Source organism: Glycine max, chromosome 20, assembly GCF_000004515.6.
Source record: "Glycine max cultivar Williams 82 chromosome 20, Glycine_max_v4.0, whole genome shotgun sequence".
Lineage (NCBI taxonomy): Eukaryota > Viridiplantae > Streptophyta > Magnoliopsida > Fabales > Fabaceae > Glycine > Glycine max.
This window is the reverse complement of record NC_038256.2, coordinates 14,289,921-14,298,815: the sequence shown is the minus strand read 5'-3', so window position 1 is coordinate 14,298,815 and position 8,895 is coordinate 14,289,921.

Genomic DNA, 8,895 nt, shown 5'->3' with positions numbered 1-8,895 from the left:
AAGACAACATGGATTAAGTGATTTATACCTAGATTTTTGTGTGTTTTTTCTAATCAATATTTTGGAGGAAAATTTAGATCTAAAGGTTCAGCACCGGAAGATTATGACTGAAAAATGATAGAACCTAAAATCAACACAAAAACATGATTCAAGAGTAGATCTATAAAATTTGAACCATAGAAATGCAAGAACAAGTGTAGATATACATGGAGGATATACATGGAGAATAAGATGAAGAACAAGGAATTAAAGTGAATCGATCAAACATAAAGATAGAGGAAGCAAAAGAACATCACCTAGATGAAGATGCTCTTGATACCACATGATGTAGCTCCATGTGGAGCTTGTAGGCCTTGGATCTTCTTCATCAATAAAGTCTTTTGCTTCTTGAAGATCAATGGCAATGGAATGGAGAAGGAAGAAAGATGATTGGAGATTCCACTTCATGGAGAAGATGAGTCAAGAACAAGCTCAACCCCATAGGAAGCCATGGATAAGAGCTTCAAGGTAGGGGAAGATGAGTGGAGGGAGAAGGAGAGAAGGAGCACAAACTTTTATGCCTCGAATGAGGTCTGAACTTTGAAGTTTAATTCTCAAATGATCAAAGTTGAAAAAATTCACACACATGGCCTCAATTTATAGCCTAAATGTCACACAAAATTAGAGGGAAATTTGAATTTCTATTCAAATTTCACTTGAATTTGAAATTGAATTTGTGAAGCCAAATTTTGGAGCCAACATCTCACTAATTATGATTATTGAATTTGAGCTATGGTTCATCCCACTAATCCAAGATCAAGTCCAAGATTCTCCACTAAGTGTGCTTAGGTATCATGAGGCATGTGAAGCATGAAGGACATGTACAAAGTGTGACTATATGATGTGGCAATGGGGTGTAACAAGCAAATGCTCACCTCCCCCTCTAAAATTTAATTGGATTGGGCTTCTCCCAATTCAATTAAATTTATTTTCCAACACAATCAAATATTCGCTTAATGCATATGAAATTACAAAACTACCCCTAATACAAAAACTAGTCTAGGTGCCCTAAAATACAAGGGCTAAAAAATCCTACATTTCTAGAGTATCCTACCAACATTATGGAGCCCTAAATACAAGGTCAAAAAATAATGAAACCTTAATCTAATATGTACAAAGATAAGTGAACTCATACTTAGCCCATGGGCCGAAAATTCGCCCTAAGGCTTATGAGAATCCTAGGGCCTTCTCGTGCATCTCTGGCCCAATCTTCTTGTTGTCTTCTATGCAAAGCCCTTGGGGAGTAGGATTGCATCATAAACTGATTAAAACTACAAGGAAAATCTTGTCTTCAATAGACAAAGGACAATAGAAACACACATGGGAATTAGTAACTATTAGACTTTTGGCAAGTTTACCAATGTCGTCGCATGTTACAAATTTATAAAAAGAGATCGTCTCCACAGGGACTTGAGTTACTTAATTCATTCGGATAAAGGTTATCAGTTTAATAGTTATGTACAAATTTAATTGAAATATCATGGGTTTGTCTAAGCAACAAAAGATAATTTAAAGTAATGAAATAACGAAAATAACGAAATTTAGTGCGTTGGAAATACGTAAAGTTATAGAAACAATAATAACGAGTTTAATTAATTCAAGGAAAACGTAGGATTGGATTTCATCGTTCATAACCTCAATATCATAATAAGATTAACATATATGAAATATTTTCTAACATTACTGATGCACACGTTTCCCCAAGTTGATTCCTCGCACCCGAGAATCCTAAGAATATTTACCAAATATTGATCCCTCGCATATGAATTAAATATCTTAGCATTACAATCATAATCTCATGCTATTTGCAATCAAAATGTTATGTTCTATTCTTAGCAATGTAACGTAAAGAGTAAAATAATCCAGTTCAAATTCTAAGAGTACTTCCCAGTCAAACTTAAAATCCAATTTCGTGAAACTAGTGATCAAATAGAATCAAGCATTACGAACAGAATAAAATCACCAATAATGGGTAGAAAATATTCATACATATATAATATCAAAAGAGATACATAAGAGTACAAAGATTACATCCAATCTTTTGGAAAAACTAACCGATCATTGCACAGAGCACAAGACTAACAAGAGAAATGACGAAGGATGCGATCCACGGTCACAACTCTGAAGTGCCCGAGCTCTACTTTCCACTTTCTTCTTCACTTCCTGAGCTTCTCATGTTTTCTCTTTGCTTCTGGATGTCATTTTCAACTTCCTAAACATGGCTATTTATAGAAAAAAGCCAAGAGGTGCAAACAAATTCACCCAAGAAAGTTGTAGCTCGCCCAGACAAGTGTGTTGATTATGGCTGAAGAAGTTTGATTAGCCCAGGCGAGCTGGTTGCTAGCTTGGGCAAATGGATGTCTGAAATTTTGAAAAAATGATCATTTTGCCCTTCTTTTTGACTTTGTTTCTGAATTTAACAAACAACCATCAAAATTGACAAAATCATGAATGAATCTTTCATATTTAAACAAAAATATTAGTAAATGTACAATATATATATATATATATATATATATATATATATATATATATATAACAACTAGCTTTAAGGGTAGTTTATATGAAAACTATTACAATTGAAAGATAAATGCTAACATTTTAATCTAAAAAATAACTGAAATATGACACTTATCTACTCCCCCAACCTAGAATCTTGCTTGTCCTCAAGCAAAGTATAAAAAACTACGAATAACAATAGTATAAAAATAAATATAGTACAAAAAACTATGAACATGCTTTATAAAGTATTAATCTCCAAACTAATCAGAACAACAGTTTTCAAAATGCAACAATGAAAAATGAAAGCACAAAAAATAAAATTCACAAAACCAAATGAGATTAAGATCAATTCGCATTTTGTTTCTAAAAAACATAAGTGAAAACATCTTATTCATTCAAACAGAGGAAATGTAACGACCCGCCTCGTCGCTACGATATCAACACTCTAATACCCGATAATTTTAATTTTTATAAAAAGAACTCCCTTAATTTGCTTATGAAAATAGAAGTAATTTGGTCACAACATACATTCATCCAACAACATGTCATTACTTAAGTGAATATCCATAATTATATAGAAACAATAACTTGGTACACGTCATACACATAACGAAAATTAAATTTATTCATAAATATAATTAAAATCCAAGTTTTACATCTTTAACTCAACAAAATAAAACTTGAAAACCAACTACGGAGGAGTCGATTACAAAACAAAACTCTCTCCCAAAATAATGCCAATGTCATCACGTCGGCTTGGTGGCTCCTCACCAGAATCATACTCCCTGCACCCTACTGCTGTCATTCTTCTCCCACAAACAATGTTCGTGATCATCACAGGTATCAACCATACGATACAAAATTGCAAGGGTGAGTTCATTATAAAAAGAACCAATACCAAATCCAGAAAAAACCACAATTAGCAAGGAACATAGGAAAACATAATGAGCATACACAACATTCATTATTCAACACTCACATTCCAACAATTATTCATCATCCACATCCAACAATTACTCATCATCCATCCATGAATCCAATCAAGACTGCACAAAATGATGCATGCACCTGACTCAACACTCAGATGCAATGTAGTACGTACCAACAACAACCAAATCTCAGGAAATAGCCTAAGTGTGTCCACACGACACTCTCACTTTGGGAACTGTGTTGAGTTCGTCGAGACCACCCGGTTGTGCACGTAATAGCCCCCCTCCTATAGGTGATCAGCCGGGAGCCCAAAGGTGTTCCTTACCAGGTGACAAGCCCCCTCAGTACAAAGTACACTTGGCCACAGTTACTCTATTTCCTGTGTCGTATGAGCTATGATCATGGCCAAAAGTAAGTGCCAAAGACCATGGACCAATTAAAGCGCCTAAGAATCCCCTCAGAAATGCTTAGATTCTCTAACCACGCTAGTTACCCACGTCTGGGCCATCCGACAAGGTCAATGCACTCTACCCCCCATGACATACACTCCATACGACGTATGACGTGGCCAAAAGCTAGTGCCAAAGACCCTGGAAGGTCAGTGCACAGTGCCCCCCACGAACATACACAACATCCAACGTATGAACGTGGCCAAAAGCTAGTGCCAAAAACCCTGGAAGGTCAGTGCACAGTGCCCCCCACGAACATACACAACATGCACATGCCAATGCATTTCCAACATCAATCAACATTCCATTTCCATGTCATTCTAAACATAAATATCATCTCGTCTCAATGACTTTATCAACAACAACAGCAACCTCATTTCACATTCACATATTCATCAATAATAACAATCATGTTGACATGGTCTTTATTAACAACGTCATCTCAAATCAATATCATCATAATTATCATTATCATCACATATCAATTAAAAATCCCCAATAGCGACATCAACAACAAATCACACACACACACACACACACACACACACACACACACACACACACACACACACACACACACACACACACACATATCGCGTCCCATTTGTCAAAACATAATTTCTCCTGAAAAACCAGCATGCATATCAATAACAATTTTATCGCATCCCATTAGTTAAAAACATAATTTTCTTGAAAGAAAAATCAGCATGCAACAGGGACAGACAGATATCCTCATAGCTAGGTTCCCTGACCCTAACTATGGTGTTAAAACGGTAAATTTTATAATAAACTCCCCTCACCTATCATGAGCTACCCCGCGGGTTCCTCGTCGCATCACTTGAAGATTCCTTTTTCTTCTCCGCTCGTCGGTTCCACACAAGCCTCTACCATGCCAAAATGAAGGAGACTTAATATGGATTTTCAGAAACAAAGCTAACAACAATGCTCTGGGTCAAACACCCACGTCACTACGTGAAAGAGCTTAGAGCATTTCGGGTTTTACAAAGGAAGCGTAAAAAATGCAAAGGTGGTTCCAAAGTCAGAAAAGATGTAAAGACAAGCTGAAACTAACAGGAAACAAAGTGCTAAATCGGGATAGCTTTTTGGCTAATGGCTTAAAATGTAAAGAAAGAAAGAATGCCTAAATCATATCGATGAATCATATGTTATGAGAATTAGAAATTCATGCAAAATCAACTGTAGAACATATCAATGAGGACAATCTATGTAAAATCTGTGGTTTCACACAGTCACTAAAGCTTAAGGCTTGTTTCCATGTTCAGTCCTCAAGCAATCCACTTGAGATTTCCACTATCCTTGTAAATTCCTTTACAACTTCTGAACCACCCAGGGATACCTTTCCCTTGTGTTTAGAAAAACTTACAAATCAAGAGACCCACTGCCTCTTGATTAACAACAGTTTGCTTTTGAAGTACAAAAGATGTTTTTCTCTCTTTAAGAGAAGAATAATACAACTTGAAGAACTTATAAGAATCCTTAATTGCTTTGCAAGTGTTTGGCCAAAGGTTTTCTTTTGAGAGAATAAGACAATGAAGTTATGAAAAACTCTAAGGATTTTCAAAAACAAGTCACATATTTAAAGGCCTTTGGTGGCTTTTCAAAAACTTATGAAGAGATGAGACTTTTCAGAGTTATTTTTGAAATTTCCTCACTGGTAATCGATTACAGATCTGTGGTAATCAATTAAATAGTTAATTTTTGAGGAGTCATGTCTTTTCGGTTTGAATTTCAAAACATTCCCTTACTGGTAATCGATTATAACCTTTAAAATTCAAATTAAAACTTTCTTCTGAAAGCTTTGCAAAATCATTTTTGCTTCTGGTAATCGATTACAGCCTCTGGTAGTCGGTTACCAGAGAGAAATATATATTTTCCAAAGATGTAAAACCACTTAAAAACTTTATAACAGATTTTAAAAATTTAAGTCTTTTAAGGCCAAACCTTCGCAATCTTTTAAGAGATTCTTTTAACAAATAATTGACTATTGTGAATTGTTTCTTTTGATCTCTTGATCTTGACTTGAATCAACTTTGAATTGCATCAATCTTTTGGCATCATCAAAATCTTCATACAGCATATGCACTCATAAGCTAAAATCAGTGTTTTGAAAATTGTTCTTTTATCAAGTCCATGCAAAAACATCTGAATTCATTTGATATTTGGGAAAACCCTTCATTGTTTTCTTTCTCAATGTTTCCAAAAAAATATTTTTCTTGTGTTCTGATCCAATAAAAAAAGGTAAGTTTAAAAAAATACTAGTTGCTGATTCTATCCAGAGCATGTTATGTCCAAGAAAAATTTTCTGTTTAAGACCCAAAAAGAATTATATATTATTTACAACTACATTAACAAAACAAAATATATCAAAGCACGCATAAATTGGTTAAAAACACAAACTCGCATAAGTTTCTAAACAAATATCCAAAACAGTAAATAAGGTAATAAAGTACTAAAATTTAATACAAAGCAATAAATGAACATAAAGACAAGTCACAAATTTTTGAAGATCATGGCTGGGGAGCTCAGTTTCCTCCAATGAAATAATCAACAAGATCTACCATGTCTTCATGTTCCTTTGCTCTTCCTCCATCTCCTAGGGCAGCTTCCTGGGCATCTGTAGGACTTGCCTCCTCCTAAAAAATAGGCCTGTCTCCAAGCCATGCAACAGTAGCTCTAAATTGCTCGGGAGTAGGCCAAGGTAAGGGTTATGGTCCTAGCGATGCTGGCATAGTGTGTAGTAGTAGAAGTTGTCATTCAACTACATCTGGTCCCTGTGATTTGCTGCTTGCTGATTAGCCAAATGACGCATGTAAGTGTGCATCTAGAGCTCCATTCTCTACATGTGTGCTAAGATGAACTCAAAGGATGGTGGCTACTATGGTGGTGGTGGTGAGGCATTTATTGTTGGCTAAGGCTGTTGATCTTGCTCTGGTTGTTGTATTTGTCAATGAATGATATGTTAATGGGAGGGCAGATGTGTTTACTTGATGTGGTTGACACTCCATAGAACTAGTAGAGATCTATGATTAAAGCAGGAAAACCTAGTGCCTTGTTGGATTTGTCTAGGTCCACTGGATGCCTAGGAGGTTCTATAATAACAAACTGGTGAAGGGAGTATGAAATGAGCTGGGCCACATGAACACTAATATGCTCCATAATATTGTAGATCAACGAACATTTGGGTAGAGTCAGATTAGAGTTATGATCACTCGGAAGAACATTACTCAGGAGGAAGGTCATCCAGATTTGAGTAAGAGCTGTCATACTTGTGCGCATTATTCACAACTGCTTCCTTGCCATGCTATATACAAAATCACGCCTTAGGAAGCAAAGAAGCTAACCTATTGCCTCTTCATCAAAACATGTAGTCTGGCCTCTCCGTGAAGTATATTCACATTATTGCCCTTCTTCCAAGATTAATGGATTCCCAAAAAATTGGTTGATAGTGCTTATCTAGAACTCCCTCCTCAATAGGCCCCGCACTTTGGCACGCTTATCTAGAACTCCCTCCTCAGTAGGCCAGGCATTAGCATAGAATTCCACAAGTTGTCTCCAGATTCTCCTAGTGATCTCTACTGTAAACTTAGGATACTCACCCTCTGCTAATTGGACCCTTCTTTCCTTGAGGAAGGACCAATCTTTGATAAACTCAAAGCGGCATTGATGCTCCTCACTGCCAAATCGGCAGGTGGAGCTGTGCTAGATCCTTCTCCTGTAGCGGTCTTCTTGGGTCTTTTAGTGGTAAGTTTCTTTGGATCTATGTGCAACAAAGACACATTCAACTAAAATTTAGCATAAAAAATTATTTTTCATAAAACACATAGCCACATCATTTTAGTTTTCCCAAGTACAACAACCAATAAGTCAATTTTTGTGTGGTTTTCATTAATTGTATATTTTACAACACAACTAATAAAAACAACAACTCATTGTGTATTATTCTGAAAGAAATAATTATGTATTCAAAGGGCAATTCATGTGCAATGTACCCACCCTAGTGCAACAAGTTAGTCCAAAAGAATTTAGGCCAATTCAATCCAAACAATTTTAAGCATTCAACTAACAAGTATTGTGCTTGTGTAAAAGGAAATATTGAAATTTCAAGATTAGTTCACACTTTTGACATTTACTTTCAACTACCTAAGTTGATCATACACCTAAAATAATGGCTGAACATGTGTAAAGATTATCATTCATTCATATTTCAAAATAACACATGAACCAGCCATTGTGACATTTCATCGAGTAGTTGGTGTGCACATGTTTAAGCACGTATAAATGAAGGATAAAGAGCAAGCATGATATGAAAACTTGTAGAAAGTAAAGAATGGACCTAGAATTATTCAAAACAACCACAGATTGAAGCACTTTATCATCTCATTCATGCACAAAATTATCTTGAAAATCATTGAAAAGAAAACGACAAAAACATCAAACAATGCAAAGGAAATGCAAAAAAATAGATAGAAATGTGATACCTACTTGAATGAGATGAAGTGGTGTGTGCAAAATGAAGGATTTATCGCAAAGAAGGTAGCTTGGGTGAGTTTTGGGAGAAGGAGGGCGAGGGTTTCGTGCAAAAGGAAAGAAGAATAATTGTGAAATGAGAGTGGGGTGAAATCAGATTTCACTCCTTTTTTATTTTTCACTATAGACGTGCACTCGCCCAAGCGAGTTAGGGGTAATTTTTTTTTGGGTACAAAATTTTTTGTAATAAACTTATAATTAAGTATAATCCTAACAATTCCAAAAGAGTTCAAACAAATAAATATTTAAACAACCCAAATATGTAATAAGGAAGTATAAAAAGAAAATTAAATGCAAAGTTCAAAAATACTAGGTTGCCTCCCAGGAGCGTTTCTTTAATGTCTTTTAAGCTGGATGTCCTTGTTGTGGTTCATGCTTCTTGTAGGTGGACAACAGTGGTTAGCCTCTTGAAATCACCACCTAAGTA